The sequence below is a fragment of the Oryx dammah genome, unplaced genomic scaffold (genome assembly GCF_014754425.2).
Source record: "Oryx dammah isolate SB20612 unplaced genomic scaffold, SCBI_Odam_1.1 HiC_scaffold_20, whole genome shotgun sequence".
Classification (NCBI taxonomy): domain Eukaryota; kingdom Metazoa; phylum Chordata; class Mammalia; order Artiodactyla; family Bovidae; genus Oryx; species Oryx dammah.
In genome coordinates, this window is record NW_024070204.1 from 35,568,022 (window position 1) to 35,573,370 (window position 5,349).

The following is a 5,349-nucleotide window of genomic DNA, read 5'->3' on the forward strand; positions in this document are numbered from 1 at the left end:
CTAATGGGAGAAATGGGGGCCCCACCAGCATTCCTAATGGGAGAAATAGGGGCCCCGCCAGCATTCCTAATGGGAGAAATGGGGGCATGCCGTCTGCCACCACCTGTTATTTTCCACCACATGTTCCCACCACCACCATTTCAAGTGTCCTCCAATCCAGGGTCTCCTTGGAGAAGCCTGCTTCTGCAAGCTGTGAGAGGAAGGCAAGGGGCCTCAGAATCCCAAGTCACCCTTAGAGAAGAACCACACACTTTCTACAAGCATTAGCACCTTTCTGGGGTCTTTCAGGATACTACCACTTAATAATACAGGTGCAGATTCTCAGCTCTGGGTATGTGATTTTCCTACAAACCAGAAGAATGTGTAGAGGCAAGGTTTTCTCACATTTCTGCAAAAGTATGGGAAAAACTCACCTACTAAAAGGTTTTCTTCAACTTCCAACATAAAAGCATAAAACAGTAACTGATATATACAACCTCTGCCCACAGAAGCAAACAGGAGCAGCCAGGACGGGTAAGCATGTATATGTTGTCAATTGTAGACAGTGTAAAGTCAACCTGAAGTCCTGCATCTCTACAGTTCACGAAGGAAATGTAAAGGTAGTAGCACTTGCACTTTGACTCAAGCACCTAGGCCGGTACATGTTCCAGTTACCTATAAAACAGATGCTTACAGGCGTCTGCTAGTTTGCCTGAAGGGTTTTTGCTGCAAGGAGACTGACAAAAGACAAAAGGAACTTGATTTAAGATTTCAGAGTCACAGAATCCATCCTTCACATAGCATGTGCACAGAGCTTATGTGAGAATGCTGGAAGATAAAATTATCTTACATGGGAGCAGCTTATTGGGTTCAAGTATCAACCAATTCAAACAGGAAATAAAAATATCAAATCCCCTCATTCTGCAAGATCACAGCTCCTGATGTTGGACAGGACCTCAAAAGTCACAGTTAAGAAAAAGACAACAGATTCTAATTAGGCATCTACAACAATTGCTTGGCACAACACTCAATTCCCAAGATTTCAATTAATCTAAAGGAACATATATTTAGAATGACACACAGATCAGAAGTTGGGAAGAGGAAATACCACAGTTCCTGATACTCCCTAAAATAGAACAGGCACACATTCTTCCTGTGAGAATAAAAGTACCTGCAGAAAGTACATATATTTTATGGGCTCATTAGTCTGTAATCTGCCCCCAAAGAATTCAAACATTCACTATACTAAAAAAGGCCTCTCTGAAATTTTTACACTTGCAAAGGGCTAATACACTGAAATCAAAGATGGAACTTCTGACTGAATTACTCAGAAATCACTATAATGTCCTGGAAAATTACACACATTTTTAAGGCTTCATAGTTTAATTTCAGGAACAGAAACAAAATGCAACTCATGTAAAGCAACAATCTGAGAAGATGCTTTACCAGTGGGATGGATCTGGTAGTGTCAAGGGCCACAGCCAAGATGGAGAAAACTCGGCTTAAAGACTCCCAAATCTAAGTATTTTGAGAAAAACCAGACAAGATTATTTCTTAAACTCTCTAATTATTAGTTAATTCTCTAAATATTCACAGCACATTATGACCCAGGCTAAGCAATGAAGAAGCAGCAGACCCACAACTGCCCTCCTGGAGCTTCCGGCAGGTGGAGGAACCCCACCATCCAAGGTCTCTCTCCCACGTCATTGAACCTTCCTTGCCATTTGCAAATGCCCAGGACACCCATCACAGTGCCTGCTCTCTCCCACCAGCCACTTTTTGATAAGAAACCTCAGCCACACTGGCGGCCGTCTGTTCCTCTGGTGTGCGAGGCTCGGTCCCACCGCCTGGCCTTTGCACAAGCCATGCCCTCTGCGTATGTCACGCCCTCTGCCTGAACCACCACTCCTCCAGATCTCCAAGAACACACTCAACTCTCGGTTTAAACTTCTTCACCTCAGAGAGGCTTCCAGAGCTGCTCGGTCTAAAACAGTGGCCCCACCCTGCCCCTCTTTATCCCAGCAACCCTCTTTTATCACTTCTCCAGCATGTCTCACTCAGACCTTACTGTCTTTATTGCTTCTCTGCTTTTTATCCATCTCCCTCACTAACAGGTGAACTCATTAGAATGGGGTCTCTATCCTGCGCATTACTACATTCTTAGTCTCTAGAAAGTTGCCTGGGATGTAACATATGCTCGGTAAATACTTACTTAAGAAGAGCAAATACAGCCAATATTAGCAGTTTTGTACAATGACAGGTACTAAATAACAAAGGAAAAACAAAACACCTTAAACATGAAAAGGTTTCCTTGGTCATTTAAAAAAAAGGATTATTATAGCTTCTTACATTAGCTCTAAAAACACTTTCAAAAATAAGCATAATGGAAATATAAAGCTCAATACTGAATAATACTCAAATTTTTGTAATGTATTTGGTTCAACTGCTAGCTAGCATTAGTCTTACGTCTATAATTTATTGTTTTAAAAGCACTCTAAAAGACCTCAATTTTTAATTTAAAAGGGCCAAATATTTTCTAAAAGCATACTCCTCCTTAAGAGTTACGAGCAACCTTCTCCCAAAGTGTACAATTTATAAACATATTATAGCAACATTAAAATACGAGATACCAGTGATCATTTGCAGAAGGCAGGGGTGTTGGTGCCTAATGGCAAACAAGTTTTACGAAACACGACCTGCCTTTATCTCCAACCTAACCAAAGGTATAAGCCTCTTTTCTATGTTCAAAATATTTAAACTCCTAAGAATTTTTCTTACAGATTATTCTTAAAATTTTATATCTGTTCTTCTATTTCTTTTGTTGAGACAAAGAGCTAAGGTGTTAATCAAGGAATGCCACCTTAGTAACTGGCCCTGGTGGCTCATGCTTCACCACAAAGACACCAGAGACCCTTATGGATCACTTGGAAATTATATAAAAGGAAAGAGTGTACACTGGAGAGAAGGGGCATTCATTTCCTGGAATATGATGCAAAGAAATAAGTTACCACTGCCTTTGGGAATAATTGAAATTCACTTAAAAACCTCAGAAACTAATGTTTTACAACAGTTCTATAGGAAAATAGTAGAAACCATCTACTACACATACCTCAATAAAGCAGAGGTTAAATAAATGATGGCTCATCCTTAATGGAGTACTCCGCAGCTGTTGGAGAATGAGACAGCTCTTAGGTACTGATGTAGAGGCTGCCAAGATTAGTACTCTGCTGGGAGGGAAGGGGAGGGCGGGGAGCTGGTGCAGAACAGAATATACAATGTGTCCCCAATTGTGGAAAGACAAATAAAAAGAACACATACAAAATGTTTATACTAGCATAGGCTTTATCTGGAAAGATATACACAGGGTCCTGGGGAGAACAGGGTGCAGTAAGGGTCGGGGGTGGGGAGAGGAGATACACTTTTCACTCCATAGCTTTTTATACCTGCTGAATCTTCTAGAGGATGCATAGGCAGCTGGCCCCACAAATAATGGTGGTAAATTTTTATGTTATAATAATTTATATCATTGCCAACATATTACTGAACAATAACCATCAATAAGCCAAAGGTTTCAAAAATCACAGAAGTTTGTTCTCTTTGACAGCAAAGTTCTTGATCCTTATTTCCCAGAAAAGAATCCAACTCTCCAGCAATTAGAGAGGCAAGCTTGTGATCTCACCTATTACAAAGCAAATAAACCTCAATTCAATTCTTGGAAGGGAAATTTAAATCGAGCTTGTAACTACCTAATGAAGTCTCCAAATCAACAGTTTCCCCTTGGCTATAAAACAGAAAGTCAACCTATGAAACAAGTAAGAGGACAGTGTTTTTCAAAACATACTCTATACTTAGGTTTCCTTTCCCCAGCCAGGCTAAGACAAGGAACCCTCTGATATTAGTGAAATGTGATTTCAGATCTGTGGCAAAATCAGCATTTAAGGGAAGGGACAAGCATCATTTGCACTAAACAAACGCTTTCACTTTTCTAGGAAGGGGAATTTGCTTTAAATTTAATTTAGGAATCATTTTTGGACCCCTGACCAAATGATACTACTAAGTCACTTCATTTTACTCCAAGCAAATTTTTTTAATTAAATACAAATCTGAAACTGAAAACAAACAAATCAGAAGGCAAACTTTAAGCTGAAACCTTTCTGTCAAAAAACGTATCTTAAATGAACACATTAAAAAATGCAGAGAAATTCATTTCCATACAAATGCTATTCAGTAGCAGCATATATGCTATATCAATATTTGAGTGCAATAACACACCCATACAAAAAGGAGCACAGAGGTACCCAACCGCAAATAAAACACCTCATATATTTTTGGTAGCCAAAGGTGGGGATGCAGAAGGTGGAAACCAGAATCACATTATTCAAGGTGTAAATTCACAACATGTGAAGTGCAGAATTTTCTGTCGGTCAGAACTCATGATTCCAGCTGTCTTTTGAAACGATCCATTTAAAACTGAAATCTATTATGAAGCCTAAGTTTGACGGTCAACTCCTTAAACTCTGGATTCAATCAGTATATCACCTTCGGATACAAGCACATAAAATAAAGGTAAATCAAATACACCATGGATACAGAAGGGGCACCGAACTAGCTTTAATGAAGAGATAAGGCACGGGGGGGGGGGTCACTTGGTTGATTACATCACTTAAGAAAAATAAAAATTAAAGCTCCTTCCCATCCCCCAGGTAGCCTGTGGCCTCAGAACTTACTGCCCTACGTGCGGCAGAAGTTCGCGGCCGGGGAGTCGGCGTCCTCCTGGAGCCCGGGTGGCCCAAGGGCGCGGAGAGCGGCGAGACCTGGTGCGCCCCATCCCCCGCCCGGGTCACTCCTCTCAGGCGCTCCCGGACCCCGGGGCCAAAGCCGGCCGGAGCGCTGCCCCCAGCCCCGCGCCGGCCGCCCGGCGCCGGCGACGATGCGCCCAGGGGACCCGGCTCCGGGGTCCGCGGCTCCCACTCCCCACGCCTCGCGCCGCGCCCACCCGCTCCCAGTACTCACGGGCCGCTTGCGCGCCGCTATCTAGCCATCCTCGGCCGCCGCCCGGGGGCTGCCGGAGTTCGCAGTCGCCCGTGGGCTGGAGGCGTAGAGGAGGGGGGCCGGGCACCACCCGCCGCCTCCGCCGTCTCGCCTCCCCCAGTCCCAGAGCAGGGCTGCTGCAGGCGGCCGCGGGCGAGGGGCGGCCCGCTGCCCTCCGCGAGCTCCGGGGGACGCCGCCGCCGCCACGGACGCGCGGAGGCAACAGTAACAACCACCACTACTGGCGAGACGCTCCAGCCCCGACTGCGGCGCGCGGGGGCGGTGCCTGCACGCCGCTCGGCGGGGGGCGCCGCTACCCGGGTCCCGGCCCCGCCCCCG

General features: G+C 44.6%; 1 protein-coding gene across 1 annotated transcript in view; it reads right to left on the reverse strand.

Annotated features, from left to right (window-relative positions):
* Nucleotides 1-5,266, reverse strand: part of LIFR (LIF receptor subunit alpha) — a 77,587-nt gene extending 72,321 nt beyond the window's left edge. Inside the window, exon 1 of the mRNA XM_040262360.1 lies at nt 4,993-5,266. The gene's annotated coding sequence lies outside the window, so the exon portion shown is untranslated. The remainder of the gene's footprint in view (nt 1-4,992) is intronic.
* Between the last annotated feature and the right edge of the window lie 83 nt (nt 5,267-5,349).